Source organism: Stegostoma tigrinum, chromosome 7 (assembly GCF_030684315.1).
Source record: "Stegostoma tigrinum isolate sSteTig4 chromosome 7, sSteTig4.hap1, whole genome shotgun sequence".
Taxonomy (NCBI): domain Eukaryota; kingdom Metazoa; phylum Chordata; class Chondrichthyes; order Orectolobiformes; family Stegostomatidae; genus Stegostoma; species Stegostoma tigrinum.
The window spans coordinates 23,011,257-23,030,541 of NC_081360.1; the positions used below are offsets into that span (position 1 = coordinate 23,011,257).

At 43.8% G+C, this 19,285-nt stretch overlaps 1 protein-coding gene across 4 annotated transcripts in view; it reads right to left on the minus strand.

Annotated features, from left to right (window-relative positions):
• The window catches only part of LOC125454049 (SH3 domain-binding protein 4-like), a 55,283-nt gene extending 36,688 nt beyond the window's left edge, over nucleotides 1-18,595 (minus strand). For 3 of the 4 annotated variants that reach the window (XM_048534318.2, XM_048534317.2, XM_048534316.2), the window contains exon 1: nucleotides 18,440-18,595. The gene's annotated coding sequence lies outside the window, so the exon portion shown is untranslated. Of the gene's footprint in view, nucleotides 1-17,891; nucleotides 17,955-18,439 lie in introns of those variants that run through there. The other variant, XM_048534319.2, reaches the window with a different exon arrangement.
• Between the last annotated feature and the right edge of the window lie 690 nt (nucleotides 18,596-19,285).

The window sequence follows — 19,285 nt, forward strand, 5'->3', positions numbered from 1 at the left end:
TGTGTACAAACGTCATCCCGTGTTTTGCTGCAACTTTCCTTAAATGCTACACCTCCTCAATTGGTGTCTGTTAAAGTTTGCAAACATGCTTCTGATTCCCATGTCCATGACCCCTGCATTATTTGCCACCATTTCCCAGTCTGAATACCTAACCACTTTGTGCGTTTCCCACTCAGTGTGTCTTAAAAGTACCCACTTGCATGTGAAGTGTTTCAAGATAAAACAAGGTCATAAAAAGCATGATACAAATACAAATCTTTTCTTTCTACTCATTCTGTTACTTGTCCCTGACTCCAATGTTCCAAGCTGAGTCTACTCATTGAAGGCCTTTTTGAAAGTATAGCTATAGTACATCTTCTACATTACCATCAGTGGCTCTTGCTGTTACTCTGTCAAAGATAATGTTAGTCAAAGATCACTTGTCCTTTTGAAATCTAATTTCACAAATTCTATTTTGAAATCCTACTCAGAAAATGTCTAACTTTGCAATTGACACCAGATTTTTTTTGGTGGTTTTGAAACTTAAGATAACTACAATAGGCTTTATTTAACAAAAGTGCAAAATTGACAGAATGCAATCAAATTTCAGCCTCGCTAAGTGAAAGGCACATTTGCAGGAAAAATAAGGATATCAAAACTTAGTTAGAAATTTATAATCAAAGTATGAGGAGAACAGAATATTGTGTTGATAGTGTTGGATGAGAAAGAATGAGAGGAGGCTTGTGTTGAATATTAATATCACAATGAATATAAGAGGTGTTGTAATACATAGCCTGCTTCTGGGTCTCTCGTCCAATGTAGGAATATAAGCCGTATTGACATTTGTGCTGATTAGTCAATTATATTTTCAGCTTCCAGATTTTTTAATATTGCAACTTTAAATAACAATTTCATTAGTTTTCCTACCACCATTCTTTGCTAACTAGTTTGTACAGTACCCAAGACATTGTCATTCTCGCTCCTTAACACTGTCATTTCTAATGAACATGTGAACAAAGAATAATGAATAGCTGCTAATGTTTCCAGTATTTTTTCACAACTTTTAAATAAATGTTTCATTGTACTCCATCCAGAGACCATGGGTTTCATACTCACTAAACTTTTTTTTGCTTATCAACTTACCATCTTAAAGACTTTGTAAAATTCTTTTACATCATATTATCTTACTAGCTTCTGTGGTAAATGCTGGTGGCAAGGTCTGTGTTTAATGGTCAATATATGAGAGATTATACTGTCATTGCCCTATCCTAGTTCTGGTTTATCTTTTATTATTTGTGTCTGTAGAATACTTTTCCTTAATAATCAAATTTAATAGTTTCACTTTGCCTGCTAAGCTGTTTTCGGACTTAATTCCAACCTTTCATTATTGCCTTTTGTTATGATCTCCTTTTTGTCCACGTACTTACCGTGTACCTTTGTTTAAAAGCTTCAATTTAAGCTTCCGCCTTGGACTGAATCAGAAATCCAGGTGAAAACTGTGCCGGTTCTGTGGAGTATTTACTTTCCCACAAGTTTTGTTGTAAGCCGATTTACACAAGGCAAAATGCAAGATCAGCCATAAAACATTGAAAGCCAAGAAGCATTTTAGAATTTTTTTTTGAAAAATGGATGCTTAAATGCATTGGGAAAATAATTTGACAGGTGGGAACCCAACGGATCTGCAAATGGGCTCACCATAAAATTAAAAATTGAAATCGGAGTATCTAGTCAAGCAGGGTGCAAGTAGAATTTAATTACAGTCCTGATAATTGTCCTTTAGAATGATTATAGAATCACTTGCTGGTCCCATTGGGATACAACCATCAATTTCTTAGTAAAAGTTAAGAAAAAGATATTAAAAAGTTTTTAAAAACAGGAGGTCATTTCTGTCCTCTCACCCAACTTAATATTCAGTGCTTGCACCAAGGGGGCATAACAAATAGAAATTTCAAGTAATGAGGGGTGTGATGAAGGAGCAGGGCTAGTTTTGGCAATGGACCTGCTTCTAGGGCGATGCTTTTTAAATCATTGCAAATAAACAACCGCAGTGTGCACTGAAAATAATGTGTGCTTAAAATTCTACAAGCGTTAGTGCTGGTTATGCCAATTTTAGAACAGCCGAGTGGAAACTACAGGTCAACTCATCCAGGATATTGCACTTCAAGCTTGTATGATTTTTTTTTGTTAAGAAGAATATATTTCATCCAAACGCTAATGACCACTGTTTAAATATTTCCACTGCTTTACCACTTTGTTTGGCAACGTTCTTTCCAGAAGACACAGCTTCTAGCACCTCCATTTTATTTTGAATATTGTGTATATTGCAACACAGGTAGTTCAGTAAGCGTTTATTGACATAATTTATACTTCAAGTTTTCACAAAATGGTCTCTTTATACTTCTGGCACGTGGTGATATTTATTCTTCGTCTTGTTCTTGACCTTAGTGTCTCATCTCTTGGTTAACTTTTCTTTCAGTTTACATTAATGGAAGTTGTAGAATTTGAAGGCTACAGAGAATGCAGCCATAAGGAGATTTTTTTTAAAAGGCCAATTTTAACTTGATGACATTGAGCAAGCAAGGACCTGTGAAGGTTAGTGAGCGTCAGAACAAAAGTGACGGTTAGATAAACTGAAGGTTATCAGACTTTAAGAAGAAAGATGACCAGAATAACATTGTAAGAATGAGTACAGGCTTTTTTTAATACACTCGTGTGATGTGGGCATCTTTGGCTGGGCCAACATTTATTTCCCACTTCGAGGTACCCTGCTTTCTGGAATTGAAGTCCAAATGCTGTAACTTGATTCACAATGCTCTTGGGAGAGCAGGGTGGGACAGGGGCATTTCCAGGATTTTGACCAGCAAAAGCAATGTATTTCCAAGTCAAGATGGTGAGTGGCTTGCAGAGGAACTTACAGGTGGCAGTGTTCTTATGTGTCTGCTGCCCTTATTCTTCTGGATGGAAGTGGTTGTGGGTTTGGAAGGTGCTGCCGAAGGATCTTTGGTGAATTTCTGCGGCACATTTTGTAGACAGTATACACTGCTGTTACTGAGTATTTGTGGTGCAGGGAATGGACGTTTCTGGATGCAGTGCCAATCAAGCTGGCTGTCTTGTCCTGCGTGGTGTCAAGCTTCTTGTGTGTCGTTGGAACTAGACCCATCCAGGCAACTGGCGAGTAATCCATCACACTCCTGATATGTGCCTTGCAGATAATGGACAGGCTTTGGGGAGTCAGGAGGTGAGTTACTCGCTGCAGTGTTCCTAGCTTTTGACGTGCTCTTGGGAGCAGTATGCAAAAGCTGCAAGTTCGGTTGAGTTTCTGGTCAACCGTAAGCCCCTGGGTGTTGATGGGGGGAGATTCAGTGATGTTAACATATCAAAGGGCAGAGCTTAGATTGCCTCTTATTGGAGATGGTCACTGCCTGGCATTTGTGTGGCACAAATGTAATTTGCCACTTTTCAGGCAAACCCCAAAATTGTTGCATAACTCTTCAATATCTGAGGCTATGAATGGTGTTGACATCCCACTTCTGACCTTCTAATGGAGGGAGGGTCATTGATGATGCAGCTGAAGATGGTTGGGCCTAGGATACTGACGTGAGGAACTTCTGCAGTGATGTGCTAGATCTGAGACAACTGATCTCCAACAACCACAGCATCTATGTGCCATGTATGACTATATCCCGTGAATAGTTTTCCCGCTGATCCCCATTGATTTCAATTCTGTCAGGGGTCCTCGTGTTCACTGGCTCCGTGCCAGGCAATGACCATCCCTCAATCTAAGCTCTGCCCTTTGGCATGTTAACATCACTGAATCCCCCCCTATCAACACCCTGGGGGTTACAATTGACCAGAAACTCAACCGGACCCGCAGCTTTAACATACTATTTACAAGGGCAGGTCAAAGGCCAGGAATACTGCAGGGAGTGATTCACCTCCTGACTCCTATCCGGAGTGACACGGTGGCTCAGTGGTTAGCACTACAGCCCCACAGCACCAGGGACCTGGGTTTGATTCCACCCTCTGGCTACTGTCTGTGTGGAGTTTGCACATTCTCCCTGCATCTGCGTGGGTTTCCTCCGGGTCCTCCAGTTTCCTCCCGCAGTCCAAAGATGTGCAGGCCACGTGGATTGGGCATCCTAAATTGCCTGTACTGTTCAGGGTTGTGTGGGTTATAGGGGGATGGGTCTAGGTGAGATGCTCCAAGGGTCGGTGTAGACTTGTTGGGCCGAAGAGCCTGCTTCCACACTGTAGGGATTCTATGATCTATGATCTGGATGTGAGTTTGCTCGCTGAGCTGGAAGGTTAGTTTTCAGACATTTCGTCACCATTCTAGGTAACATCATCAGTGAGCCTCCGACGAAGCGCTGGTGTTATGTCCCGCTTTCTATTTATCTGGTTAGGTTTCCTTGGGTTGGTGATGTCATTTCCTGCGTTGGTGATGTCATTTCCTGTTCTTTTTCTCAGGGGATGGCAGATTGGCTCCAAATCAATGTGTTTGTTGATGCAGTTCCGGTTGGAACGCCATGCTTCTAGGAATTCTCGTGCGTGTCTCTGTTTGGCTTGTCCTAGGATGGATGTGTTGTCCCAATCAAGTGGTGTCCTTCCTCATCTGTATGTAAGGATACGAGTGATAGTGGGTCATGTCGTTTTGTGGCTAGAACAACACGAACATCAACCAACCACAAAACGACATGACCCACTATCAGTCGTATCCTTACATACAGATGAGGAAGGACACCACTTGATTGGGACAACACATCCATCCTAGGACAAGCCAAACAGAGACACGCACGAGAATTCCTAGAAGCATGGCGTTCCAACCGGAACTCCATCAACAAACACATTGATTTGGAGCCAATCTGCCATCCCCTGAGAAAAAGAACAGGAAATGACATCACCAACGCAGGAAATGACATCACCAACCCAAGGAAACCTAACCAGATAAATAGAAAGCGGGACATAGCACCAGCGCTTCGTCGGAGGCTCACTGATGATGTTACCTAGAATGGTGACGAAACGTCCATTGCTTGGCTGGCGGTGAGAGGGGCTCTGCCAGTGAGATCCTTTATGCATGCCCGGAATCTCTGCGCCACCGCACGCTGCCCTCGAGGTGGCTGCAGGGGGGACGAGACTGTCGATCACCTCCTTCTGGAGTGTGCCTATGCGCAGGAGGTCTGGAGGGGGATGCAGTGGTATTTGTCGAGGTTCGTCCCGAGCAGCTCCGTGACGCGGGACTCCGTGCACTACGGGCTGTTTCCCGGCACGCACACTGAAACCAACATCAACTGCGCCTGGAGGACCATCAATGCGGGGAAAGACGCTCTTTGGTCTGCCAGCTGAAAGAACTGACCCCGACCGAGTGTTGCAGACTGGCGCACTCCAAGGTCCAGGACTACGTGCTGAGGGACGCGCTAAAGCTTGGGGCAGCCGCCGCCAAGGCGCGGTGGGGAAAGGCCACGTATGAAACCCCTCGTCCAGAATAGAAAAAAGAAACCCTATCTGGTAACTGGGCCCAGCTGGCGCCTTCGCCAACTGGTCAGGGGGCCAACGGGGACTGTACAGGGTGACGACTGCCGGGGTATTTTCTTTGCTTTGTTTTTTTTTCCTTCTTTGTTTTTTTCCTTTAGTTGGTGTAGGTACCCCCCGGGTAACCTGGAGCGGCTTGCATGACTGGGTAGGTGTGTAAATATGTTTTATTTTTTGTACATCTTACGAATAAAGTATATTTTTCAAATAAAAAAAAGGTGACGAAACATCTGAAAACTAACCTTCCAGCTCAGTGAGCAAACTCACATCCAGAACCTCAACCTGAGCTACAAATCTTCTCAAAACTCGCTATGATCTATGATCCTTGTTGCGGTCTTGATGTCAAGGGCTGTCACTCTCACCTCACCTCTGGAATTCAGCTCTTTTGTCCATGCTTGAACCCAGGCTGCAATCAGGTGAGGAGCTCAGTGGCCCTCGAGGAGCCCAAACTAGCTGTCACTGAGCAGGTGCTGCTTAAGAAGCACTCTTGATGATTGAGAATCGACTGATGGGGCGGTAATTACAAGGGTTGGGTTTCTCCTGCATCTTGTGTATTGGGCCTACCTGGGCAATTTTCCACACTGTCAAGTAAATACCAGTGTTGTAACTGTACTGGGCAAGCTTGGCTAGGGGAGCAGCAAGTTCTGCAGCACAGTTTTCAGTACTATTGCTGGAATGATATCAGGACCCGTAGTGTTTTCAGTATCCAATGCCTCCAACTATTTATTAATAACGCATGGATTGAACTGAATTGGCTGAAGACTGGTATCTGTGATGTTGGCAACCATCTATTTGGCACTTCTGGCTGAAGATTTCTTGAATGCTTTGGCCTTATCTTTTGCATGGGTGTGTTGGGCTCTGCCATTGTTGAGGATGGGGATATTTGTGAAGTCTCCTCCTCCAGTGAGTTGTTTAAATGTCTATGGCCAATCACAACTGGATGTGGCAGGACTGCAGAGCTTAGACCTGATCCATTGGTTGTGAGATTGTTTAGCTCTGTCTATTACTTGCTGCTTATGCCATCTGACATGCAAGGAGACATCTCATTTTTAGGTATTCCTGGTGTGTTGCTCCTAGCATGCTTTCCTGCACTCTCCATTGAACCAGGGTTGATCCCCTGGCTTAACAGTAATTGGGGGATATGCTGGAAAACGATGTTGCAAATTGTGCTGGAGTATATCTCAGCTGCTGTTAATGGCCCACAGCATGTCATGGAAGCCCAGTCTCGAGTTGCTAGACCCACTCAAAGTCTGCCTGATTTAGCACTGTGATAGTTCCGCACAACACAATGTAAGGTATTCTCAATGTGAAGCTGGGATTTTGTTTCCACAAGGATTATGCAGTGGTCACTGTTACAGATACTGCCGTGGACAGATGCCTCTGCAACCAGCAGATTGCTAAGCAGTCTAGCAGCTTTGTCCTTTAGGGCCTGACCAGCTCAATCAATACATTCTGTGGCCTTGCCTCCGTTAGTGTTACCTCCATGTCTTCTTCAAATGCCCAGAGATGATGATATATGGTATTCGAGATAGTAGGAACTGCCGATGTTGGAGAATTATTCATCCGAGATGAACACAGCAGGCCAAGCAGCATCAGAGGAGCAGGAAAGCTGACGGGTCTAGACCCTTCTTTAGAAAATCATATGGTAATCTGATTGTCCTGTCTCCATTATCAGTGACATATGATATATGGTAATCAACAGGTTTCTTTGCCCATGTTTAACCTGAAGCCATAAGAGTTCATAAGGACCAGAGTCAATGTTGAGGACTCCCATGCAACTCTCTCCCAACAGTATCACCATGCCATGGCAGGACAGGACATATATCAAGGGATGCTGGGACATTGTACGGTAAGGTTCTACGAGTATGACTGTGTCAGGCTATTGCTTGACTCGTCAACAGATGGTCTCCCAATTTTGACAGCGCTTGAGAGGAAGGGATAGAAGAAAAACAAGAGAAAGACACAGGCTCAGGGTTAGGTCAGTGGGAGCTTAGGCAAGTTTGGTTTCCTGGGAAGGGTCATGGTGTGATGGGGTGTCAGAATGTTGTGACAATGGAATAAACTGTCTCAATTTTAATGAAAAAGAATCCATCCAAGGGATTTCTTGCAAATCCAGGCAAACAACTAGGGTTTGGAACTTTAAAAATGTAGCTCTAAGTGCGGTAGTTTCTAAGCCCCAGGTTGGACTAAGAGAGGAGAAGGATTGGAAAGTAATTACAGCTAAAAAGAAGGGGTCAGAAATGGCCTTCCAACTGAGAGTATGGATTAGACAGGCCATATGAAATGTCATGGACGTTAATATGTTCAGGAGAATTTAGCTGAGAGGCCAAGGTAGCTGCAGAATCAGAACAGAGGGGGCAAGGTGAGACAAGTTGGCAATTGTAATTATTGTGGATGAGGAGTAGTTTAGTACAGAAGGTGAGAAAGAATGATTTAAAATGAGATTGGGAAGGCAGAGAGTCTGGGTTTCAAAGGGGGAGAAGAGTGGTGGCATGAGCACAACAGAGCTTAGAAATATAGGCATGAAACAATGCATGGGGGGGGGGAAGAACCTCTAATGTGGCAAAAATTGAAGTTGAATTATGATGGGGCATTGCGTACTGTAAATTCTGTGGGAATGAGAAATCACATGCAGCACCAATAATCCACAAATCAAATATCTGCAAGCAAGTTAACATGTCAAACCAGGAGATACACTAAGTAGAGAACTGGGAATGTGGACTGAAAGAAATTCTGTTCACCCCACAACTGGCCATTGTAATTACTTAAATTGAACTAATGAATTACCACAAAATCTCTTTCCAAATTCAAAACATTCCCTGTTTACACTGATAACTTAAGGATGTGTTATATCTTTCACCTGGCCTTGTACCATCAGTATAAACACACTCAGCCCTCATAGAAAACCAATCCAGGATAAACCAAATCAAATCTCAAGAGTATACTTCACATCTGAAACAATTCCCAGACAACAAAGTGCAAACAAACATGGCTGCATGATTCTGCCCCATCCTGATATACAATGCAAGAAAATAACTTTTCGGCGACCTTGTATTCATACATTCAGTAAGAAAAACGAGTTTTACTCAACCCTTCAACACAATTTCAATTCCTCAGTCTGGGTTTATTGAATGTACAAACTAAACTAGGGACTATGTAATTCATAAATGCAGGCAGAGGCAAACAGAAACATTTACAAGCACAACACTGGGCTGAAACACAATTTCTTTGGCCGGTGAATGCATTTAATTCAATGTCAAATTGTGCTCACTGAAGTTCTGCCCGTGTCATACCAGTTTTTCAAGCATCAAAGCACTGTTTATCTTACTATGTTTATTATATTTCGCAGAACTTTGTACTTTCAAATCTCCTTTCAAACACATTCCTCGTTACATGTTCTAGAACTCTATTTTTCAGTTTTCAACAAGTGGAATACAACATTTTGAAGTAATCATAGGAAGTTATGACATAGAAGGCGGCTATTCGGCCCATCATACTCATATCAGCAGAAAAGTAACCATCTAGCCTAATCGTTGTTTCCAACTCTTGGTTGGTAACCCTACAGTTTACAACACTTCAAGTGCATAACCACATACTCGTTAAATATGTAGAAAACTGTCTGTCTCTATGAGTTCCAGATCCCCACGAGTCTATGTCAAATTATACAGGCCACAAATCCAACTTTTCGGGGAATAGTTTCATTTGATAGGCAACAAAAAAAAACAAATCATGCTGAGGTGAAGTAATCTGAGGTAAGAGGTCAAATCAATCAATCACTAGCTGACTCTGACAGAAGGGTAACACTACTAACTATATGGATTTGATTAGGTTATGGGACAGCCAACACTGGAATACTGTCCAGAAACAATCTTCCAACTTTCAGCTGATAAATGCGCTGCCTCGGGCTGAAAGTGTTGAGGGCCAAACAGGATGTGGTGCTTGAAAATAAAACATCAGAGTTTCTTTTGTCACTTTAAAAACCTTAATTATTTCCAACAAACTCCCACTTGACTGGTCATTTCACCATGACAGTACAACTAGCTGCATGACTCCTCCCTGATTTCATGCAATGGTACAATTGCTGGTAGATCCTTGTAGCAAATAAAAGGTGATCAAGGAGGAAAGAAATCTAACTACAATTGCACACAGCACACCTGGTGAAATGAACTCATGGAATAAAGGGTCTTTGTTGGAACCCTACAACGCCATGGTCTAAATGTGGTCCTTACGAGCTTCGATATCTCCCCACCCCGACCTCATCCCAAGACCAGCCCCCCTCCCTCGTCCCCGGCTCCTGCTCTGCCCGCCTTCTCTCCCACCTATCCACTCCTCCTACCTCACTGACCAACCCCAACTTCCTACTTACACTCACCTCTACCATCTTCACCCCCACATCCTTGACCTGTCTTCTCTCCACCTATCTTCTCCACATCCACCCTCTATCACCACTTTCCCCTCTCTCTGTTTATTTCAGAGACCCCTTCCCCTCCCTCATTTCTGAAGAAGGGTCCAGGCACAAAACTTCAGTTTTCCTGCTCCTCTGATGCTGCCTGGCCTGCTGCGTTCATCCAGCTCCACGCTTTGTTATTTCACAAGACTGGTGCCTGGTAAAACAGGGTTGTCCTATGCATAATTGACTGGGCTAACTCTCCATTCTCAGGGATTTGTAGGAATGAGAAGTGACCTTAAAGCATACAAGATTCTTAAGGGGCAAGAAATGGCAGGGAGAAAATAGTTCTGATGGTAAGGGAACCTAAAAATGAGATTGGTATCAGAAAATGTAGTATGCAATTTAGGACTGAGATGAGAAGAAATTTCTTCATTCTAAGAGCTGTGAATATTTAAAATTGTCTACTTGAAAGCAGCCGATGCTCAGTCATCAGGTACAGTGAAGCTAGTATCCACAAATCTTTTGATATCTAGGGGATCAAAGGGATATGGGATGGTGCAGTAAGGTGAAGTTAAGACAGAAGGTGATCTTACGGACATGCACAGCAAGCTTTAAGGACTGAATGACCGACACTAGCTCTTATTATTTATGCTCTTCAGATGTGTATGGAAGATAGGTGCTGGCTAGGGCAAATGATAATGGAAAGCAGCTAACCAATGTGATGCAGTGTTTTCCAATAACGTGCATAACAGACCAGTAATTTCTGAAAGAAAGGCTTTATTCATCCATTTCTGTCCCATTCATGCATTCCTTCTCATGCTCAGGAACTCATTGACTACCCATGCAGCTGTGATGTCAAGGAAAAAACTATGATGGTTGCAGGTTGCAAGCAGCCAAGTGTAATTTCAATTGCCTTATAGCATTTTAAAATAGAAATACAAAGTACAAGAAGGAAATGTTGCAAAAACTGAAATCAAACATTTAATTCTTGCAAGTTTCCTTAGCTACCTTTATTTACTTGTACAGCAACAAAGCACCAGCAGTAAACTCAAAGTGCTGGCCAGACAATGGGTTCCTTCAACAGCAAATGCAGGAACAAAATTTATCTGTTTTTAAAATATCTGGCGAGGTTCGATTCTTGCTTTGAAGCACACTGCCAGCTGTTACATATTGCACATTTTTCCTGACATTTAGCAGTCCAGTTGTCTTGAAGGGTATTTGCTCCAACGCTATTGCCTGCCACAGTCCTGTTATAGGAGGTCTGTGGTGCTGCCCTTATCAATGTGCGCCTGGAATTCAGCACCCAAAGACACGGGCGCGTGTGTTGTTGCTGACATCAGCAATGGGCTCCCACTTGTTGCTCTCTGAACATGCGGCTTGGTGGTCCTATAGATGGTCTGCTTGATGTCCCACTTCCAAGCCCTCTCTGCCTCCTTTCCTAATTCAGACAACTGAATAGAAAGCCTTGTCTTGGCCGTATTCTCTAACAGAGGCAAGTACCTACAGGGTTATAAAGTCTTCAACAGCAGAGGCAGCACACACTCTGCCCCCCGTAATTGTGGTGGAAGCAGATAACATGCTACTCACTTCAAAGAACTTAATTAGCTCCTTCAAGAGACTGGATTCACGTTTTAGCGTATCCCAACTTCTGCAGCGCTGACTTCTACAACTGGGTTCAGTAGAGTGTATAACAAACAAAGATGTCATGATTAAAAACAGCAAAATGACTTGCCCTCCCCTCCTCCAAGATTTATTCCTCTCTTAGACAGAGTTGCCTATTTGTACTGACTCCAGTGTGTATGCTATCCTTTCTGGATTCTCTCCGATCTAGCTGTGTACTGGTGAGGATAGGAGTCGAAAATGAAACGACAGAACAGTATGAGGTTCCCCATTGCAGTTCACTAGCCAGTGAACAGTGAGATCACAGTCAGTAGCTGCAGCTTTGCAAGGGCTGAGTAAGCTACCCTTACTTAGATGGGACATGTCTTCACACAGATATCCACACATCCCAGAAGTGAGGACAGAATACATGCTGACTGGATTCCCACTAATCCATCTCTTTATTGAGCACTGAAGCTAATCGAGACAAACTTCTGGAAAACCAAAGCATAGTCTGGGGAAAAAAAACTCATATCAGTAATCTGGCAGCAGAGCCTTTTCCAACAAATCATGAGGAGTTTGAGGTATTACTTACTGAGCTATTTTGAGCTCAACAGTACCCCATGATTTATGTATTTCACATTCTAATTTTTTTCCAGAAGGACTGAAGCATCTGAAATCAGCAGAAAGAAATAAAATCTAGTTGACAGAAGCTTCCATTAAGAATCTCTGCTTGGGCTCTCACAACTGACAAATATTTCCGTTGTTTTCCAAATTAACTTAGCCAAAGGGTATAATAAAATAGGAACAGCTTACAGTTTTCTAACCATAATTGACAGCATTTTGGGTAGTTCCAAAGCCAATAAGTTAAATGTTTACAACATGCCGAAGTTCTTTGCCTGTAGGCAACTGTTCTCTGTTACAGTCTTCTGCTCTAGCCAGCCAAACTATCCTGGATTAATCTACAGCTCTTATCACTGATAATTGATAGGGGGGCCACGGACCCACTTAGCAAAAATGAAAAGAATGCGCACTAGTCACTGAAGGAGGCCCATATTTTACTTGGGGCTTCTGAAATCCTTATGAAAACCAGTAGGCATGCTGCACTCACGATTGGTTCTCTCCTGACCTTACTTAAATACGCTGGGGTGAACTCCAAAATTAACTGGGTGCCAAATTTAACTAGGCTTTCTGGATTCTCTCAGATCTGTGTACTGGTAAGGATAGCAGTCGAAAACAAAAAGATAGAAGAGCACAGGGTTTCCACTGTAGTTCACTGTCCAGTATAACAGTGAGAGCACTGTCAGTAGCTGCAGCTTTGCAAGGGTTGCAAGTGCCCAATGGAATAGAAATCTATTAATACGGGTGCATGTTACTAAAAACAGCAACAAACCTCACTGTCCCCACCACCTTTCATCTGAAAGGTGCTGACTCATGCTGACTGCACAGAGCATCAGGAGTGCTATTCCACAGGGGACCACAACCGAGACAAAACTTGCCTTCATCAGATATCCACACATTCCAGGTGGTGTCACGGCAACAACGCTGATTGCCCCCACCCTAGGCTTGGGGACAACTGCAGGAAAGCAAAAAATTTGCAACGGCATGAGGAAAAGAGTACGCCAGTGAGACTGAAAATAGCTTTTCTCATAGGGGTGATACAAGCACAAGAGGTCAAATGACCTCCCATTCTGTCTCATACAATTCCACAATTAGGTTTTAGCCGTACTCTCCTGTCTCTCCACACTTCTCTTGTGGCTTTAATAGTCAAGTGAGGCATGGGCAGTGAGCTGAGGGACCCAGAAAAGCCAACCACCACATCAACAATGTCTAAGGTCGAAATCAAAGAGCAATGTGAAAAATTAATCTAATGAGACTGAGCAATTAAGAAAATTTGCACTGAACATTTCCTGTTAATGGGAGTTGGTTATGCCTTCGAAACTAGACACAACAACAAAAAAAGGAGGAAGTTGCATTTGGAAAAGAAACTGCAATATTGCCGCAGTGCTAGCCTTCAACAAAGCAACGCATTAATTACCACACATGTAAGGGATCAGCCATGACAGCTACCATTCTGCACCTCTCTTCAGCCTAAATGATCCATCTTCATATCAAGGCCACAGTACACTAACAGGCAACTGTGCAAAGAAATTATAGGAAAATCTGATTCTATCACCTCGTGGCCACCATGTGTACACCCAGTGTAATCTAGACTCATAAAACATGCATAGAAGAAATCATTCACTTTAGGCTCAAAAATTATAGAAAAGAGTACTTGCTCAATACTTCAAAAGCAAGGAATTGAGGGATTTAGATTAGATTCCCTACAGTATGGAAACAGGCCCTTCAGCCCAACAAGTCCACACCGCCCCTTGAAGCATCCCACCCAGATCCATCCCCCTATAACCCACACACCCCTGAACACTACGGGCAATTTAGCATGGCCAATCCACCTAGCCTGCGCATCTTTGGACTGGGGGAGGAAACCGGAGCACCCGGAGGAAACCCACGCAGACACAGGGAGAATGTGCAAACTCCACACACACAGTTACCCGAGGCTAGAATTGAACCCAGGTCCCTGGCGCTGAGGCTGCAGTGCTAACCAGTGAGCCACCATGCCACCCTAGTTTAGGAGACTAGTGGACGGAACACAGCAGCGAGCGTATCCAGGCACACGGATGATCACAATGCCATTGATAAGCACAGAAAAACAAAAGAATGAAGGTCAGAGTGCTAGCTTTTAAAACAAGAATAGGGTTAGAAGGAGAGAAAACAGTGTGGTGCTGGAGGAACAAAGCAGGCCAGGCAGCATCAGAGGAGCAGGAAAGTTGACGTTTCTGAAGAAGAGTACTGACCAAAAATGTCAACTTTCCTGCTCGTCTGATGCTGCCTGGCCTGCTGTGCTCCTCCAGCTCCACACTGTGCTATCTCTGACTCCAGCAACTGCAGTTCTTACTATTCCTAGGGCTGGAAGTCATGCTTCAACAATACAAAGCACACTCGGAGTAAGTATTGTGTTTATTTCTGGGTACCTCAGGGTGTGGAGGTAGGACAGTGTACATTTATCAGAATAATACCTGGACTCCAAGGGATAAATTACAAAGAGACAATACAGTGCACAAACTAGGGTTGTAAACTCTGAGATTTTGAAGGTGATGGGATGATTTGATTGAAGTTTTCAATGACAATAAAGCGAACTGAGGACAGATGGAGGGAAAATATTTCTACAGGCGAGATAACTTTAGGACAGAGTTTGCCAGATTTTATTTGCACTGCAACATCACTTGAGACATGAAAATCATCATGAGCCCTCAAAAAAAGTGGCATGGAGGGTCGGGGGAGGGGGCGCGGTGAGGGGTGGGGTGCAGATGTGAGAGCACAGGCCAGTTAGAGGGGGAGCACACCACTTTAAGTTTGATCAGAGCTCAACTCTGGGGCAGCAATGGCTACTGTACACACTCAAAATTTCACGTTATGGCACCCGTCCCTTGGGAAATACTGGTCTTGGGCTAAAAGCCTAGTTTACGTACTGGAGCTAGACCATTCAGGAAAGAACGGAGCATCACTTCTACATGCTATGGCTGGTTGTAAGTTTCAAGATCTCTTTCCAAATGACAAATGAGGCTTGACAATTTTTAAAAATTCTTCAATGGAATGTGTTGTCACTGGCGAGGCCAACATTTATTGCCCATCCCTAATTACCCAGAGGGCAATTAAGAGTCAACCATATTGCTGTGGGTCTGGAGTCACATGAAGGCCAGACCAGGCTAGGATGGCACTTTCCTTCCCCAAAGGATATAAGTGAACGTGACTGGCTTTTTTGACAATCAACAATGGTTTAAATGATCATTAAACTCTTAATTCCATATTTTTATTGAATTTAAATTCCACCACGTGCCATGACAAGTTTTGAAACTGGGACATTATCTTGGTCACTGGATTAACAGTCCAATGACAATACCATTAGATCATTACCTCCCTGTATTTTTAATTTTAAATCTGAGACAGGCTGATTTTTGTTAACCCAAAGTACTGAGATGTGTGGGGCAAAATGCACACGGAGTTAGGTCACAAATCAGTCACAATCTCATTAAATGTCAGCAAAACAGGCTGCAGAGGCTGAATGGCCTCCTCCAGTTCCTAGTTCCTGCTTCTGAAAGGACTGTACCACTTTGCTGTCAGAAATTATGTCAAGAGGTCTTTGGGAGTACGCCAGTGAATACAAATTCAGAAAATGAAGGGCAAATGCTAACCAAATTTCCCTGCTTGTGCTCTTCTCTGCATGTTTACAATTTTAGAGGCCACAAGACTAAAATTAAATGGTATGGTATGGTGGGGGGTGATTGGGTCAGCAGGATTACAATTCCCTGTGACCTTATTTATGCGCTTTTAACTGTCTGTACTTCTGGCAATACTGGCATGTTTTCTTGGCTACATCATGCTACGACAGCTTTGTCGAGAACAAGCAAAAGCACATCGACATGCCCGCAGGTAGTGACCCTGTGCAATGTACATCATCTGCCGCCTGAAAGCTGTTGCTTTAAAACACATTGCAAAAAGCAAGAGATGCACCGATAGAGGGATTGTAACGGCAGGAAAAGATTATTGTGGTGAAACTGAAGTCAGCCAATCTCTGCCTCATCTACTAATTACCATCTTTTTCTTTGTAAAAAGCTGCCCTCCTCCATTTTTTAAAAATTCTACAAACTAAACAGAATCCAAATCAAAATGGGCTGGAAAATTCACAGTCACTTGGGTATGAATGGTGCCATTAGAAAGGCTGGTCTAGCCCTGGTGAATATTTAGAGCATGACATTTACAGGATGATACCTCACTGTGCTTTTGAAACCAAACCATGGTGGCCCACTGTAGCTCCAATTACCATTTTAACAACAGCAAAGGTGGCAATTAATGCTCAGGGTAGGCAGTTTTATATAAATACGCACATCACGCTGCAATTCCAATGTTACAGTATTCAAATGTGGCACCTTGATTATATCACTCAGACAAAATAAGGGCCCACCGTTGACCTGAAATACTCCACTACTGTGGTCTGACCCGCTCAGTATTTTCAACACACTGTTTTTATCTCAGGTGTCCAACAACCGCATGTTTTGCTTTCATATCCCTAAGACTTTTGGTGCATGCAATGTTAAAATTACTGAGGAAAATTACTGAGAAATTACAGTTCTGAGGAAGGGTCACTGGACCCAAAATGTTAACTCTGTTTCCTCCTTCACAGATGCTGCCAGACCTGATGAGCTTTTCCAGCAACTTTGTTTTTGTTCTTAAAATTACTATTCTATTCCCCTGCTTTCTTTGGACATAGTCCCATATGAGGCAGATCCTGAATTCTTGTAGTGGCCAGCCATTCAGTAGGATGCAGATTTAACAGCTATAGCCCACAGAGCTCCTTAGAAGTTCTGGGAACTGCTACTTTCTCCTTCTGATCACCGGCACAGGACGTAAGGCAACAGCAAAGTGACAAACTGCAGCATCGAGCAAGTCCACCCTCACTAATATTATGGCATCAAGCAGCTAATATTTTCTTTCTCCTCAATACCCCACACCAACCTACCCAAGTTTGTGATCGCAAAGGGTCAAATCAAAAAATCAGAACTGATTTAAAGTGCACTGCAATGCTGGTCTTTGCATTCAGACTGATACAGGCTGAATTAAGTTTACAGGTTAGAAAATTAAGACACCGGATAGCTTTCTCTTTTTAGCATAGTGTACCCTGTTATCAAACTCCGTGACTATCAGCTACACACTATGAAGAAACATAGACAAGCACCATTAACAGATCTGTTTCCATATGGGTGGGCAAAACATTCCAGCTGCATCTGTTAACCATGAGAGATTTATTGCAACAAACTGAAAAGTATGTTTAAATCCAATTCTATTGGATGATAAAAATAAATTCATTTTGAATTTTGAAAATAAAACTTAAGTCACAAAAACTGTATTTCTGTACAATTTAGCATGATTGGAACAGCAATACCTGACATACTGAATGCACCACGGGCAACAAATTTATCACCCAAATTAGCATTAGTTAAAAATTTGCTACAATTAATGAATTATTAGCTTTACTAAAAATTAAACAGAAGGGCACATATTTTTTACCATGACGTGCAGAAGGGAGACAGGGCTCAAGAACATGTTTGAATGGTAGCAATGAAGGATACTGTACCCTATTTTCAACATCCAAGAATAAAGCCTGGAGAACAGTGGAATTATAGTTGTCAGAAGTCCATTCACTTACACAAAGTTTAAGTGAGGCCCAGGAGCCAGCCACAGCTCTGTGCTGCTCACCTTAGCTTGCACCACGACAATAGAGGCAACACAAGCTCAGCTCTCAACAAACTGGAAACAATGGCAAATTCAGACTCACCATCTGAGGTCAACACAATCAGTGGTCAACTTCTGAAAGAATGGGCCCCTCACTCTTCCCCCTCCCCAAAACTTTCCCCACTTACACTGATCCTCACCTTCTCAATCCCTCTCATCCTCCCCAGCTCCCGTTCTGTCAGAAGCCCTCCTAAGTGCACCTCAGCCCACTACTCACTCCCTCCTCCCCAAACTACTCTTTCCATCTCATTGACCCCTGTCGTTAATGCACCTGTATGCACCTCCCAATGCCCCCTCCCCCTTCACCCTTACTCCCACCCCAATCGCCCACTTCTCCCCCACTCAAACCCCTACTCTCCACTCGATCTCCCCACTCTGCTCCTCTCCCGTGTGCACTCTCGCTTTTCACCTTCCATGCCTCCCTTCCACTCGCTCTCCCTCCCTCCAAACCCCCACCCACCTTCTCATGTGAACTCACTTTCCGTTCTCCCTCTGTTTCCTCAATCCCCCTGACTCCCCCTTCCTTCACGGTTTCCTCAGGCTGAAAGCACATTGCAGAAGAGGGGTGGGGATAAGAACTGAAACTCCAACCTGGAGCTCCTGATCCATTTTTCGGGTTGGAGTTGGCTGGCAGTCTGTTGCAATTCCCTGAAGCTGGATACAATGTTAACACTGAGAAGCAATCACACTGTATCCCCGAAGACAGTCTGCGCTCCCTCCCGCCTCATCGACACAATCGGCGACCGTCCCGCGCGAGCCCGTGGCGCGCTCCCGGCGCCACCGAACGCACAATGGACGGACGCCGCGCGCGGCCCCGAGGCGCGCCCACCGGCCTCGAGCCTGCGCGGCGCGGAGGTTTGCAAACCGGTCTTCCAGGCTGGCTTCCTTTGCAGAGATAATGCTTTCCCTCCTTTTCAGACACATCCGAATTCCCGCTGCATCTGTCCGAACTTGCACTCCGCTTCACCCCCACCCCACTTTCCAACTTACTTGTAGCAGCCCTAACCCAGCAAAACAGTCTGTGAAAAGTGACAAATCAACTTTGGGAAGTGGAAGCCAGCGGCCGTCACCTTTCTGGTATCCGTGCCCCATAGCAGCATCAAAAGGCAAAGGGCCGCAGATGTTGGGCGCCAGAAACAAAATCAGGAATAGCTGCTTTTTGTTAAAAAAAACTCAGCAGGACTGGCGTGCATCTGTTTTCTCTCCACAGCTGCTGCCAGACCTGCTGAGTTTTTCCAGCAATTTCTGATATTGTTGCAGCACCTTTCACCCTCCCACTTTGAAAAGGAAGACCGCTTCGGATTTCTCCCTGGTTGTTAGAGACCCAAATCACATACCCCCTCATAAGATAACAAAGTGTGGAGCTGGATGAGCACAGCAGGCCAGGCAGCATTTCAGGAGCTGGCTGCTTGGCCTGCTGTATTCATCCAGCTCCAC